We start from the raw sequence: 16348 nt of genomic DNA, 5'->3' as shown, positions 1-16348 counted from the left end.
AAGGCAGTATTATTGCGTATTAAGGATGGTTTAGAAAGAAAGAAAGAAAGAAAGAAAGAAAGGATGGAAGGAAGGAAGGATGGAAGGAAGGAAGGATGGAAGGATGGAGGAAAAAGCAGGACAACAGGATAATCAGGCTGACTTAAGGAGGCGATCATCAAGTGTGGCCCGTAAACCAAGAAGACATATGGCTCATTACTCAAAAAAGGGTTTATATATTTAAAGTACACTTTCCGCTCATATGCAAAGGGATTTGCAGTGTATTCTTTGTCAATCCTCCCGTTTAATGGCTTTTGCAAGTGAGACTGGCTGCTTGTGCAATCAATTAGTGTAAAAGCAACAGAGCAAGGTGCTTTCATCTCGGTGACGCGAGACATGTTAGTGGGGGGGGGGGGGGGCGGGGTGGTTGGGCAGGTTGGCAACAACGGAAACGCAAAGGAGCATGCAGAGGAAAGGGGAAAATGCCGGGTGATAATTGATCCTTCATAATAAATTCCTCAATTTCCTGGCTTCTCAATAGCAACTCGAATGAGAGATTTTACCCCTGCAATCAGGAATGAACCTTTAGTCCATCACTCTGTTTTACGCATCACCTGTGAGATTATTGTGTGTTTTCAACAGCCCTTCCAGTTGTCACCAATTGTTCTGATTGGACATTTTGATACTGCAAGAGATTTTCCTCCTGAAATGTCTACTAGTTTTCCTGTCCATATATACTGAGTGACAGTACTGACAGATCGATCACAGAGTGCATGCTCTGCTGTGCATGAATACTCAGTGACAGTACTTACAGATCATACAGTGTATGCTTTGCTGTGTATATATACTCGGTGACAGTACTTACAGATCACAGAGTGCATGCTCTGTTATACAAGTATACAAAGTAACAGGACTTACAGAGTGTACTGCTGTCCATGTATACTCAGTGACAGCAGTTACAGATCACAGACAGCTTGCTCGTTTGTCGATGTATACTCTGACAGCACAAAAAGTTCATGGAGTGTTTGCTATCCATGTATACTCAGGGACTGAACCATCAAATCACAGAGATCGTGCTCGGCCGTTCATCTATACTCAGTGACAACACTTATAGATCACAGTATAGTCTGTTCTTCTGCCCACCCACAGAACTTGGGTATTTGTGTTCATATTTGGATTCAACTGGGACTGAAAGCTTCAGTTTGTCTGAATGCTACCCCTCGAAGACTTGATGAAAACTCGTCAGCGCCAAGACGGAGGTGAAATCACTGTGCCAGCAAGTGGTACTCTGTGGAAAATAAGCTCTGTGCCGCTAGATATAAAAGGAAATGGTTTGCTGTTCATTACAGTAGCACATGTGCTGCTGTGCTGGAGAGAGGGATGGGCCCATCCTGTTCAAGCTCACACAAATGACAGGGATTTATAAACACAGATTTTCAGGTCCTCTTCCCATTGCTGCAGGACCTCGAAATATGTAGAATACGGATGGCTTCCTTCCTGCATCAGAAATCCGCAATAGAGACAGATGGAGTCGAACGAAAGGACTGTCGTCTGCCTGACGGGAATGTCAAGCCGATCATCACAGGAGGGGGAGGGAAGGGTCCCGTGCGCTGCAGGCTCCTTGGGCGTGGCCTGTGCAACCACTGGGGGGCGTGTTTTACACACACAACATTCATATTCTGAGCTTCCAGAAATGGGAAGGAGATGCGTCACGAATATAGCCAGAGGTTCTAAAAAAGGGCTACATTGTAAGCCGATTTAAATGAATGTGGACTTGTTTGTTTGTTGGTTTTCAAGTATAATAAAAGCAGATTTCTCATGTATATTCCCTATATGGCAGGCATATCAGAGCGGGGGTTTTATCAAAAGCCGAGAGATATTATGTGACAGCTGGGGAGCGCGATCTCTCTGGGCTGCGCGTAATCGCCGGCTTGGTTAACACGCTACTCCTGGGGAGCGTGATCTCTCTGGGCTGCGCGTAATCGCCGGCTTGGTTAACACGCTACTCCTGGGGAGCGTGATCTCTCTGGGCTGCGCGTAATCGCCGGCTTGGTTAACACGCTACTCCTGGGGAGCGCGATCTCTCTGGGCTGCACGTAATCGCCGGCTTGGTTAACACGCTACTCCTGGGGAGCGCGATCTCTCTGGGCTGCGCGTAATCGCCGGCTTGGTTAACACGCTACTCCTGCCCAGGGTGCTTCTGGGTGTCACTCAGGCAGCTAAAAGCTTGTCACCCCACGACACCATCATTCCTGTGACACGTCTGCTCCTCGGCGACGTCCACGGGCAGATTTGGGGTGTCAGGGGGAGTCAAAAAGTCAGGGCATCAGCGAGTTCTGCTGGATGGGGCAGGTGGGTCAGGGCACCGATGGCTGTGAAATCAGAACACTGGGGGATGTCTGAGGGGGGGTATTGGAGAGCATGCTGCCATAGGCCCCCCTCTAGATAAAAGGATAAGGGCAAAGGGGCAAAGGACAATCATCCATTCCTTTGGAAGAGATGAGGAAGAATGAATGGAGAGTCCCCACGAAGATATGAATGTATCACAATGTGTGTGCGTGTCTATTTGGTCCTGTGTGTGTGTGCAGGGTGGATGAAGGGTGTGGATCCTATCAGGCAGAAATAAGGGCGACATTTTCACTGTCTCTGCAGCATCTGCTTGTTTATCCTCTGCAATCTCTTTCAGAGAAAATTGCATCTTTTCGGTGCTCCGTGTGGCCATGCAGCAAAGCCCTATTATGTCGCTACACAAGTCTGCAGCAGCCTGTCTGAATAATGTCGTCTTTATCACTCAGCTGCTGGCCGCCGCTGCCCTTGTCAGTCGGCGTGGGGTGAACGGTGAGATCGACAGGCTTACTCGTCCTCTGTGTCCTTCCCCGTTGGCCCTCTGTTGTCTTTTATGTTTTCCCACAATGCACTTGGCCAGGCAAAAAAGTGAAGTTATTTCACTCTGATAGCTACAGTTATAACCCCAAGCTTGAGCGGAAAGAGCAGTGCGAGTCTCGCCCTCTCTTTCTCCCTCCCCATCTCTCTCTTATTACTTTGCTTTGTTCCTTCTGTGATTTCAATAACGCCTTCATGCATGAATAAATGCATTTTCTTTCTCTCTTCTCAGTGAAGGATGTGTGGTGCTTATTATGAGCTTGAGCAGGAGGTCCACATCTCCTCGGTCTCTTGCAGACCCTAACATACGGTAGCCGCAGGCTGCGAGCACGGCCAGTACCCTTTACGAACGTGGTTATGTTATGGTAAGATGATGTGAGCTTCTAGCGCAAGCCGGCCTGGATTTCTGCTTCCATATGGTGCCACTCAGTCGTGCTCAACGTCCACATCGCTGTCATCAGGCCGGATTCCTCCGGATGCCGTCAAAGAAATCTAGTCGACTGGGTCTGAACCTTGAACATCTCTCATTTGTCAAGTGTTTTGTTGTGTTTGATCCAGATGTCAGGGCGCCCTGGGGGGAATGGAAGGGTCAGCTGAGATAGAGAGACCTTCTTCAGGGTCGGCGATGCTGTGCTTCTCCATGCCATCCTTGCGTCTTCCACTTTTTTATTAATAGATACTTAAGCAAGGTACGCTTTTGAGAAAGCAGGGTCAATGCTGACATCACTCTGCTGACCCTGGGATTAGAACTGGCAACCTTCTGGCCACAGGCACGCTGTCCAGTAGGTCTTCTATCCCACCTGGTTTCTGATGAGCCACACCTGTTCCCGGGATTTACCTGGAACCAGAGCATCCGGAGGTAAAGGTAAACTAATCGTACCTTCGCAGAAAAGAGAATATAATCAAAATGTTTACGAGGACACTGTGCATTCGACACAACCTCAATATCACTTCAATTTCCTTCATTGTGTTTTTTTTGCTGTGTTTTGTCTGAACACTCACCTTATTCTTAAAATATTATATATATATTTGTATTTCTGATTTCGGACATTCATACATCATTTTTCCGAAATCAATAGCCAGTGGTGAAGGAGGGGCAAACGGTCTGAGCCCTGGGAATTGGACTGTGATGCCCATTCTGTCACCGCACAGGCACCAAGGTCACTCCTGACACGTTGCCGTGACTCCCTGCTCACCAGGTGTCACTCCCGGGGTGAGAGAGGAGAAGTGTACATATGTTAGCTGTGTGAGCTGCAGCCAGCCCGCTTAGATAAGACGGTGAAACGCAACAGCCATACAGTCGCTTTATTCTGCGGCTGCAAACCCCACGCATTCCTGTACCCTCCCGGTGACTGCATGGTGCTCTATAAATAGCAGCTATTTACCCAAAGGTGTCAGACCTGCTCTTTGACAAAATTTTGAAGGAAACCACTGAATTGTTCAGGGTTCTTCCCTTTGTTCTTGTGTTCAGTGGTCTGTGACAGACTATAATGTTCAGAATCTCGCATTTCTGTTTCTAAAAGGTCGGAGATTTTCTGATCTCATCTACAAATAACACATCAACGCGGAAACGTGTTCCGAATTTGCACCCAAGTACAGAATGTTATCATTATGTCTTTAGTCTTTTTTTAACAGCTCAATTATTTGGATTCCGTGTGGTTTCGGCCTTTTGCGTTTCAGGAAATCAGCTTAAGGTTTTATTCAGTTAATTTTCAGTTTGTGTTTCCCGAAGAAGTTAAGGGTCCAACTTCCGGAACCACTTTTGAGATTGAGGTCCACTTTTTTGCTGTAGTTCTGTCCATCCTTCATGAAATCATGATCTGTTCCTTTTCTCTTCCTGTGATTAAGAAACCGACACCTCGATCCGGGTCACACAGGCAACCAGCTCTGATCAAAGGTCCAGGAGGGAGGACAGTGGCTGCACTCCCCCCCCCCCCCCCCCCCCCGGCAGCTGCTGCCAAAATACCTCTTACCGGAACGCCGAGCCCATCCCTCCGGTTGCCCGTAGCAACCCGTGGGGAGCCAGCCTCAGGATGCGAGGCGCGGTGTCGCTGTCCGACGTGCCAGTTCCCCGTTCCTCAACCTAGTGGTGGCGCTGGCGAGCGACATTCTGGGTCTGAATCCGTCGTTTAGTGTGACTGCGGCAGAACTGGGTTTCCTCATTACAGAATTGATAGAGAAAAGGAAAAAAAACCTGGATAAATTGTTTATATTTGAGGCCAATCTGCCCAGAATAGAGCCAAGCAAAATGCTGTTTATTTTAAGGAGAAGAAATGCATTTATCATGCAAGAACACTGATGAAATTTTGGAGGCATATTGCTTTTCCTAATGATTTTGAGTTCTCACAATTTCCCATGTGGCCTCAGGCTGCTCTGCGTTCTCCCAGTGCAGCCCTGATATCACCGATGGCAGGGAATACCGGAAATGCAGATGCCATGTTTGAACACTGCCTTCTCTCACACACTTTGCAGGTAATCACCATCTCCGGGGCCTTATTTCCCTCCTGGGAGGGGCCCGGGGGGGTTAAGCCAACTTGGCATTTTGAACTGTTCCTGCCAGATGCTGACACTTCTCTCTCTTCCAAATGAGCTGACCTCAGACCTGTTCAGATGTTTAACTCCTGAGATTGTTCTACTGTTTTCTTTGTGGTAGTGTGGGACATGAGAGGGGCCATAATTCATACACTTATCAGTTTTCAGTGGTGTGTTCTGAATCGGTGAGTGACAGGGTAAGGGGCCAATCAGCTTACAGTTGGGGGCAGTGGACCTGAGACCCTGTACACGCTCCTGGATACCTCTTCTGTTCTGACACCCACCCAGACCGAGCACCTTTTCCCCTAATGAGCCGGGCCCCCATCCTCCTCCTGTCCCCTAGCGGTCTGATTCTCTCTCTGGTCCTGCCCTCTTCCCCTCTGTACTCCAGCCAACACGGCAGCCATCTTGGTTCCTTTCTTTTATCGCTTTCTGCCTTTTCTGTCAATGCTGTGGCCAAAAAAAACTCCAGTGAGCAGAAGATGTGTAGAAAGTAAAAAAAAAACCTGTGACTCACTTTAACTATTACTCTCGCACAATGACTGGAAAATGCCGAAGGAGAAAACAAGTATTAAAAAGGTCAAAGCCTGCCTTATAAGGGAAAGACCCCAGGACCTGGTGGATCAATACCCAGCACAGAACAGATGATGGAATTTTTCTGTGGTCTTGATTGATTGACGAAGGTCTTTGATGCGGACTGAGCTTGCACATGAAAAAGACGTGTGTTAACATATAACCCATGTTCTCTATGTCCTGTGAAATTCTTCCCACCCGTGGTGCTGAGGGACAGAATCTATGGCACTTCATACATCTGAGGTGCGTCACATACTGGAGTGTCCTTAGAGATCCTGAAAGAATGGCACCTTCAAGGTCATTTTGAAATCACACTCCAGCTTCCTGTCACAAAACTCCTACTTCCTGTTTTGTTCCCCAGTGACCGTTGCTGCTAGTTTCCTAAAAACTTATGTTAATTGTGTGCAAATAACCCAAAAGCTGTGTGCTGTTGTTTTTTTTTAAGTTTATATTTAGTTGTTTTTCTTAGTTCTTTTTCTCAGTTAGCAGCTGAAAATTTATCGTGTAACTATTGCATCATGACTCAGGAAAGGGAGCTTGACTGCAGTGTTCACAGCTGCATGAAATGCATCAGTTTATTTGCATTTTTAATGAACTCCTGTACACTGCCCGCTGTTTCTGTTAGAGAGCTCCGTACCAGCAGCACGGGTGGTACCGTGGTGACCACCAAGAGGTGTCATGCAGGACAGCATTGGCTTGGTTATGGGTGTACAGGTAGCCCATCAGGGGTCATGGCTGGGTCAGCACTGAGTTGGGTCTGCACTAGGTCGGAATAGCACCAGGTCAGGTTGGCACTGGGCTGGGTCAGTGCCAGTTGAGGTCAGTGCCGGGTCGGATCAGCGCTGGTTCAGGTCAGTGCCTGGTCAGGTCAGTGCTGGATCAGGTCAGCGCCGGGATGGGTCAGTGCTGGTTCAGGTCAGTGCTGGATCAGGTCAATGTCGGGTCGGCTCAGCACCGGGATGGGTCAGTGCTGGTTCAGGTCAGTGCCAGTTCAGGTCAGTGCTGGGTCAGGTCAGTGCCAGATCAGGTCAACGCCAGGATGAGTCAGTGCTGGTTCAGGTCAGTGGGTCAGTGCCGGATTGGCACAATAGATGGTCATGTGAGTGATGGGTCTGATCAGCGCCTGATCGGGTCAGAGGTGCGAGGGATAGTGAGAGATAAGGAGAGGAAGTGGTACGTCCCAGGCAGACTTTTCATCCTGCGTTGCCTATTTCCGTGGCGATTTCCAGAATGTGCTTCCTAGCTACTGACTTGCATGTTCAGCTTGGTAGGTGACTCTGTAGCTTGCCTACCTCTTGTGGCCAAACTGCACCCCTGCACTCATCAGCACGAACATACCCCCGTCTGAGTTCGCTTGAAGACACGTAGTGTGAGTCATGCTGCACTCCCAGGTGTGAGCGTGTGAGTGTGTGAATGCATGTGTGTGTGTGAGGCTACTTATCCCTGGGTGCTAACCCACTTGTAGTTTATGTGTGCATGTGTGGGTGACCTTTCGTGGGGAAGTTCAGCACGGTCCCACAATCCGGGTGCTGCCCCGCCAAGTGACGTGGAAATCGATGATGCAGTGGGTAGAGCCTTAAGCACCCTAGATGCATGCTGGAAAGGGAAGATAGTGAACAGACGTCATGGTGGCGCCCTGAGAGGTAAATCTGTGCTCAGTCCGGGTCAGTTGCACACTGCAGCCCTGACATCACACTGCCGACCCCTTAGCCTGAGTCCCTTCCCGCCCCCCTAGAGCATGCTGAGGCGTTGAATCGGATACTACAGCCAGCCATGACCCCTCCCCAGCACACCTGCCCCCCATTTACTGCCTTACGGAGAAAAGATTTTCAGGAAATTTAGATTTCCTGAAGGATGTTTATACTACTCCTCTTAAAATCATATGTGTTTGTAACGTGTGATCATAACGTTTTATTGTGAAATAAAGGATACCTGAGTGATCCACCCCTCTGGGTGAGGGGTGTGGGGGGGGGCATCCAAGCAGAATCACTCAGAACCAACACACCTGTGGACAGGAAGAGGACCGAGAAAGAGTGTGAGGAACAGACGGAGAGAAGGTTTGGAGAGGAGAGAACGAAGGGAGAAAGAGAGGGAGAGAAGTAGGGAAAGAGGGAGAAAGAGAGGGAGAGAAGGAGGGAAAGAGGGAGAAAGAAGGGAAGAAAGGGGTGCATGAGGGACAGGAGATGAAGAAACAAGAGACAGTAGGAGTGAGCGCCCCCACCTGCAGAGAGCCGAGGACCCAGTGGCTGTGCTGTTTTACCTCACTGCGTCACTGTCAGTTGACGCTGTTTATGCACTGCAGTGGCCACGCCCACGCTCCAACACCCCGACCGTGAACCCTAACACTAAAGGTGTTTACTGACGACACCTTCCGGAACGTTCTCAAATGGCAGCAAGGGAAAAGTAATATTTATATCAGATTCTAAGTATTGCAGGTGCCGGACGGTCAAAGGTCCGGACCGATCCGGGTCGCTCTGCACCCAGGATCCATGAGGCCATGATGAGGTGAAATTTGGCCATCTGGTGCTCAGTACTTCATCCTGCCCATGTGGTTCCGTCGGCTGGAGGCAGTGGTGACCTTACACTGTGTCACTCGCGCGGTGAATCGAGTAATCTCCGCACACTGCTTAACTGGCACTTTATTTTGTGGGTTCAAGGACGCTCCGTGCTTTACACTTCGGAGGTGGGAGGGGGAGGGCTCAGCTCAGCCCCTCCATGGTCGGAAGGTCGGTAGAGTGATTTCACCATTGGGCCCTTGAACAAGACCCCCAGTTGTCCCAGAGATGGTCTGATGCTGCTTTCTCACTTGTACCTTGCTTTGGATAAAAGCGTCTGCAAAACAAATAAAAATGGAAATGTCAGAACACCTGTGGATCTCCCAACGCCCTCAGAGTGTGGCCTGCTCCTTCAGCCAGCCGTGGGGAACCCTTCAACTCTTAAACCCCCCCTCCCCCAACATCGTCTCTCATTTACACAGCGAGATGTTTTTCAAGGGTTTCTACCACACTAGTGGGTGTGGATCCCGCTGTGGACATTCCAGCCACCGCAGAAAACATCTTCAGCGGGAGGTCACCGGCTCCATTTTGTCATCCGGACCTCCTAGCATTGTCAGGGAGGAGAGCGGTAAGACAGGGCCAGCTGTGGACAGACTCACCGTCCTTCCCGAGCAAGCGTCTGACTCCATTAAGCGCTCCCCCTCCATCTGTTCCCATGCCACTCGTTTCAGCACATCGCTAGGTTACCGTAATGACCTTTCCATTGCGCTCGGCACCGGCAAGCTGTAAACGGAGGCAGTGCGGCAGAGATAAGACACAAGCGGAGAATATTTCATCACACGCCCCCAGTGTGAACCTTCCCTCACAACTGTTTCATGAGTTTGACCCTGGTTTGTTTTGAGGACATTGCTGTGCTTAACGGTTGCAGTTCTGCGGATGACGCTTACGTCCGCGGTGGATGTCACAGTGTCGGGCTCACGTCGGTTCATTTAGCTGGCTTTTCTCTTCATTAACATCACCTACTTAATGTTCGTCAGGCGCCTGGGATGGTCTTTAAAATGAAGCTTTATTTGCCATTTGCATGAATATGGGAACAGGAATATTGGAATCTTTTCACATATACTCCTTACCCTCTCATCATACATGCATGAGAGATGGAAGGGGTTTGAGTGTAGAGTCCATCCAGTGCCCCTGGAGAATTTTTTTGGGGGGCAGTTATGGGCCTCTAGGGTCAAACAGAGATGTGGCTACACTCCCAAGATGAGGATTCGACTCGACTTCCGATCTCCAAAGCCACCGAGTGTCACATCAGCCGATCAGTATGGACTAGCCATGCCTGTCCCTCATTGTCCATGACACACACAACTTGGGATATTACTGGGCTTGAGGCTAGCCCCCAAACTTGATGCCTTGCCTGATTGTTCCTTTCCTGGACTCAGGCATTACATGACGATCCCAGAGCCGCTAGCTTCCTAGCTGCTCATAGCTGAAGGCCATTCAACAGCTTCGCATTCCCATTCGCGGCTGGTTAGTCCAGCCCCACCCTTGTCCCTGCAGGAGTCTGACGCCGCTGAGACTGATAGATGGGGGTGGCATATGGATCCTATGGGGGGGGGCAGAGGACGTACTGGACCTGGAGAAACGACACGGTGTTTGCCAGACAAGTGCGGATGGATCATCATCCCTCCGCACTTCATTATCATCCTTTGACGAATCAGTGTTAATGTCATTGCGGAGGCATGCCTGGCAGGGGGCCCCCCCCCCCCCCCACCCAGTGCACCTGTCAGACATCACACTAATGGGGGCTCGGCCACGTAACATATCCTCTGCTGTATTTCTCTCCATCCCTCTCTTCTTGAGGAACCCTACAAAAATGGCTCTGCAGTAATTAAATGTTAGTGTGTAAATGGACCCCCCCCGCCCCCCAGCCCTCTGGCTCTACAGGGGCCGATGGCAGATTGCGCCCCCCAAGCCACCCGCCGTCGGTTTAACTCGAGGCCCGGGATTCGGGCTTCGCCGCGGCAAAGGTGGACCGCCCGGTTAATCAGGACCGCCAGAAGCCTCCCGTCGGCGCTAATGAGGACGGGGGGGGGGGGGGGGGGGGGAGAGAGGCTGCTGCAGACGAGCCTTAATGGCCGCGGGGATCCGGAATGGGAGACCTGGGGGCTGCTTCTCACCCAGAGCTAAGTGCTCCTGGCCATATTTGCTCTAGCTAATCTGTCAAAGTAGGCAGCGGGACCGTTGTTCCTGAACACATTACCTCCATCTGGCCAATGTGCGCTCGCTGCCTGCGTGGATATTTCCAGAAATCCTGGAAAAACTCTCAGCCCATCCTTCTAGATGTGCTGAACAGGGGGTAAGCTTCAAAAAGTCACGTTGCACTCCCCTCTCCATCCATCCCCCCAGATGTTTCAAAAATAAATGAATAGCAGGTAGAGATAGAAGATTTTTGCTAGCTAGCTGATTAGCAGAATGTGCTGCTTCAGTGTTTATGTAGCATTGAATGCAGTGACTGTCTGTGGCCAACAGGGGGCCAGCAAACATTGGGGCACCAGGCATGTGCATGATACCAGAGGTGATGCGTGTACGGCCATGGAACCCTGCTGAGAGATCCTTAATCCGCACCCTTAAGCACGTTTTCCTGGGAACGGCGAGAGACACTGTAAATCATGCCTTCCTAGGCAGATGGGTGTGACAAAGTTGAACGTCATTGCTGTCTATCCCTGCAATGTACAAACGCTTTGCACCGCACACACACACACACACACACGCAGATACCGGGACACACACCGTCAGGGATGGCAGAGCCTGACTGAGGAGTTTGCCGTGTTCCGTTAATAGACTTCATTTAAATGTCTGTCTCCATTCATTTGCCCCCCCTCCGGCCCCCGTACCATTTATATAAATAGGCTACCTCATCTAAAACCACCACTGGCCTCATTTACACATGGAGCAGGGCTCATGGTTCCAGATAGAAGAATATCAGTGTACTCCGCCGCTACTGCAGAGTCTCCTTGCTGAGTGTGATAGCGATGAATCGGGGGGGGTGATATGCTACAGACTGACCGCTGTGTGACAAATACCCACCCTTAAACGCCACCCGTTACCCGGATTCAGCGTTTTCCTCAAACCTCCAGGATGGTACTGGAAACTGCCGGAACCACCTCCTCTCTATGCCTCAGATCTTGCTTCTGTTGAATTTTTCCCAGTTTCAAACCCCGGAAGGATGAATTTTCATCCGCGCTGACTGACGGGGGCTGGGGGGTGGAAGCTGCATATCGCCTGGGGTGGAGTGAGACTTTTAAATGTCGCTCCAGGAAGCTGATCGTCGCGTTTAATGCCACTGCTGCATGCATCACCTGTCTGTGCTATTTAGGGTGGGAACAGCAGCAGCAGCAGAGCAGGGCTGTGTGATTGGCTGCCTGGCAGGCCTGCCTTCGAAAGGCCCGCACCCTTTACGTGGGGGGCCATGTTTATGAAGGGTCTCTCTGATGCACGAGGAATTGGGGACCGCCAACAGTGAGAGTCAGCAGGGAAACAAGCTCTTCTCATCTCTGAAGAAACACATTCTGTGTGACCTGGAGGGGGGGGGGGGGGGTCCTCCATGGGACACTCTGTCACTCAGTGTGCATAATGAATGAAGAGAACCAGGGAGGTGGGAGAAGCAGCCGCTTCATTGCTGCTTATAAAACCACCCACATGTGTCAGAGATGGCAGGCGGTCATCTGCCGGCTGCACTCAGACCCGGCACGTTTCGGGAGACCCGGCAGAATCGACTAACGAGCAGGCAGCGCTTTTGGGCTGGTGTTCTCTGCATCGCCACGGTAAATAATGAACAGGATATCAGGCCCGCTGCCGTCTTACCGCCTGGATGATGTAAAGATCGCGATTATGGGTCAGGAGGCATAAACAGATGTGGAACCAGGGGCCTGGAACAGCCACGGCGGTTCGACAGCTGGGTCAGAACCATTAAAAATCACGATTAATGCTGTGGCTCCTTAAAGGCAAAGCAGGATGTTCAAGTCTGAGTTTATCACCGTTCAAACCGGGCATTTGTGTGGAGCCCCCTGCTGGCCCCAAACAGCCACTACACTAAAGGGGGGGCCCTTTGTAAAAATGGGGCTTTGGGTGCCCCACTGTCACTGAGGCGTGAGGTTACCGACCTTAAATGACCCATCCACCTCCTAGTCAGAAGAAGAAAGAAAGTTCTGGAACAACACTGGATTCCAGCTGGGGGGAGCAGCAGCGTGAAAGTCAGTGATAGTGTTAGTGCAGCAGAGGAGTATTCAGGTTCCTGCTTCTGGTTATAATCATCGAAAACCAGGTTCTGGTCTGAGAAGGTCTTCTGTTCCAACCTCTGCTGACTTTTCTGTTCTCACGGTCAAGTGAAAAGAGCTGTCATTGCCCTTACAAACAGCCCTGTGTGTAGGAGGTCCAGCCCCTGGCCCATCGGGCGTTTTCTTCACCGAGTTTATGAGAGTTTGCGGTTTCCCTTTGACGAACACCCCCGTATTGTGGCAGCGCAGAGTGTGTCCAGGTCTGGCACAATCCCCTAACTTCTCTACTCCTTTACTGAAAGGAAATGGTCAAACATCATCCTCCTAACCCTCCTTATCACACATCCACACAGAGCTGGAAATGAGCATGAATTAGAGAGGCGGAGATTTCCGGTCCAGAGAGTGCAAATCCAGACCAAGGTTTTGTTTCAACCAACCAGTTGAGTCCTCTGTGACTGAGACTCTTTATATTCAACTGGTTGTTTGAAACAAAATCCTGGTCTGGACCGGAAATCTCCGTCTGTGGTTATTAGTTTTTAAAAGTGTCAGTCTGATAAGTCAGGGTGCCATTATTACTATGTTACACACAGATCTACACTGTCTCTCTAGGCAAAAACACACTCCCTGCTCATCTTTCTCTATCTAGCCATAGTTCATATTATTTTTATTGTGCAGAACAATAGTATTGAAGCCGAAGCACTGAACTCAGGTTTAAGATTATCATTGCAGTGAGATAATCATAATGCGTAATGGCCATAATACCTGCTTTGTGTGATAGATTATGGGTAGTACTGTTGGATTATGGGTAGTACTGTTGGATTATGGGTAGTACTGATGGATTATGGGTAGTACTGATGGATTATGGGTAGTACTGTATCTCAGTGTGTTATACTGCAGCAGACATCCTTGCATTTCGAATTCCCCCACAAACCTATCTAGGGCTAGTGGGTAGAGGTTGTACAGTATGAGTTGGTAAAATGGATTTTCCAGGTGTTTTTCTAATTTCTAGTTTGGCAAACACTCCAAACATTTTTTTTCCACGATATTTGCTGATTTTATTTTTAAGCAGGTCCTTAGAATCTGAATTTCGTTATCAAATGTAATAAGAACTTTAATTATCACTGCAATAAGTAAAACTGTGATCAGTTAATGAAAAATATGTGAAACTGTCAACCATGAAGAGGCAAAAAGCCTAAAACAACAATAAGAAGGTTAATTTGCTGTTACATCATTAACTCCACAAAGCTGTACAGCCTTTAAATCTCTGGGAATTGGTGACAGTGTTCTGTTCGGGTCACTGCCCAGGTGTGATGTAAAGCAAAGATTTTGTCATTTTTAATGAAGGTTTAATGGTATTTTATGGATGTTGACAAAGTGAATTTAGAGCGAAACCATCCAGTGTTCATCCTATGCAGGGTGTCCCCAGCCCCGTGACCTGGGCTGCAGGAGACAGGCTCCAGGGAACCCTCTGACCCTGACTAGCGGCTAGTGTATGGATGGATGGATGGATGGATGCAGCAGCTAAAAACAGTTACTGCATTGGGGGCAAAGTAAGTTATTGAGTGAGCTCCCAGAAACAATAAACCCACTACTGGATGGATGGATGGATGGATGGATGGACAGAGTGAGAGATGGATGGATGGATGGACAGAGTGACAGATGGATGGATGGATGGATGGATGGATGGACAGAGTGACAGATGGATGGATGGATGGACGGACAAAGTGACAGATGGATGGATGGATGGACAGAGTGACAGATGGATGGATGGATGGATGGATGGATGGAGTGACAGATGGATGGATGGACAGACGGGTTTGATGGATGGAGTGACAGATGGACAGACGGATGGATGGATGGACAGACAGACAGACGAGTTGGATGGACGGAGTGATGGATGGATAGATGGACAGACAGATGGGTTGGATGGATGGAGAGATGGATAGACAGACGGATGGCTGGATGGATGGATATGTGGTTTTAGGCCCCAGGGCCCGGAGCCCATGCTCTGTCCTCGGTTCACCTTGGATCTGCACCCCTGCATGTTTGGGGGTTGCAGGTGACCTTTCACACATGTCTGGGAATCTATGCTTTACTACTGTTGTCACTTCCTGTTGAAGGAGCACAAATTCCTCAGTCGAACAGAGAGGGCAGCCTAGTGCTCCTCTGGGATGATGATGCCCTTCACGCACGTCCATGGATTTCCTCTTGGGGGCTGTCATTCCGAAACTCTCTGTGAACTCACACACCCTTCAGAGACATTTCATCCATGACTTTTAATTATTCATAATTTGGAGGCAGTACGTCGGGTGAGTCGGAGCGCGAGCAACGCGGCGGCTCGAGGACCCTCACAGCATCCCATCCATCCGCACTTGATGAATTCCTGGGCCTTGGTTAATTACTTCCTTTTGATAAATGAGTTTTTTGTCTCCTTTATGGTGACATCGCCTTGTACGTTCCTGCGGCGCACGGCCGGTATTGTGGAATTTCAGACGAGTGTCGATGCCTACAAAGAGAGCATACAGGCTGCGAATGAATCTGATAAGTTCAATTATGACACCCCCTCTCTGATTTTACACTAATGACACCCCCTCTCTGATTTTACACTAATGACACCCCCCCCGCCCCACCCCCACTCCCACCCCAAGGTTTTAGGCTGACAGACTGAATTCTGGGAGCATCGTGTCCAGTGTATGAGAGCCTGAAATAGACTATGTCAACATCACTGTGTCATTACACTGGAAGTTCCAGAACATTCACGCGAGTACCATGACAACGGGGGAAATGAGAAAATCCCACGGCTAGAATGACATCGCCTGCATTGTTGTGGCTCGTTTAACTCGAGCCCTCAGAGAGGAGGGTGGTCTTCTCGGTCACGCCGTTTGGGCAGCAGCCTTTGCAGCCACTACCCACTGGATACGGCGTAAAGGGCGCCAGTCACGTGGAAGGAAGCTGAGAGCGGCTGGACCCGGAAACGAGCCCGAAAGTCCGTATCAAAGTCACTCTTTTAAAGGAGCTCCTCTCTGGGGGGGTGGAGGTGGCAGGGTATTTATTACCAAAATAAATCATTTGGGCTGTAAGCCACCCACAGCCCGGGCTAATGAGCTTTGAGCCCCGGCACAGAGCAGAAAAGGAGCCAATTCAGAATTTAAAGCAACACCAAGAAGGCTTGTAAACCATCACGGCAATAAAACAGGATTATGGGGGATTGGCCGTGCATGGGCGAGGCTAAGACTGAAGCCCTTTCACGGGAGAGAAGCGAGTCACATGGGTGGAGGGGTGTGTTTGTCTCCATGTGCGCATGTGCGCGTGACTCCGTGCGCGTGACTCCGTGCGCGTGACTCCGTGCGCGTGACTCCGTGCGCGTGACTCCATGTGTGCCTCCTTGGCTGTAGCTCTCGTCCCCAGGTGGCCATTTTCCCAGGCAGAACAAAGAACAAAGCACGCAGAATCTGGTGCTGTGTAAATAACTGATCTCAGTGTTTCCATTTCACCCGCCACTCCCAACCTCGCTCTACCTGCCTGCTCCGCTCCCTGTTCGAGTATCAAAGGGCAAGCTCGCGTTCCGGCCTTGCCGGTTCACTGGCGTCTCTCGCCCCGGGAGGCAGA

This window comes from Brienomyrus brachyistius, chromosome 17 (assembly GCF_023856365.1).
Source record: "Brienomyrus brachyistius isolate T26 chromosome 17, BBRACH_0.4, whole genome shotgun sequence".
Taxonomy (NCBI): Eukaryota; Metazoa; Chordata; class Actinopteri; order Osteoglossiformes; family Mormyridae; genus Brienomyrus; species Brienomyrus brachyistius.
This window is presented reverse-complemented; position numbering follows the sequence as displayed.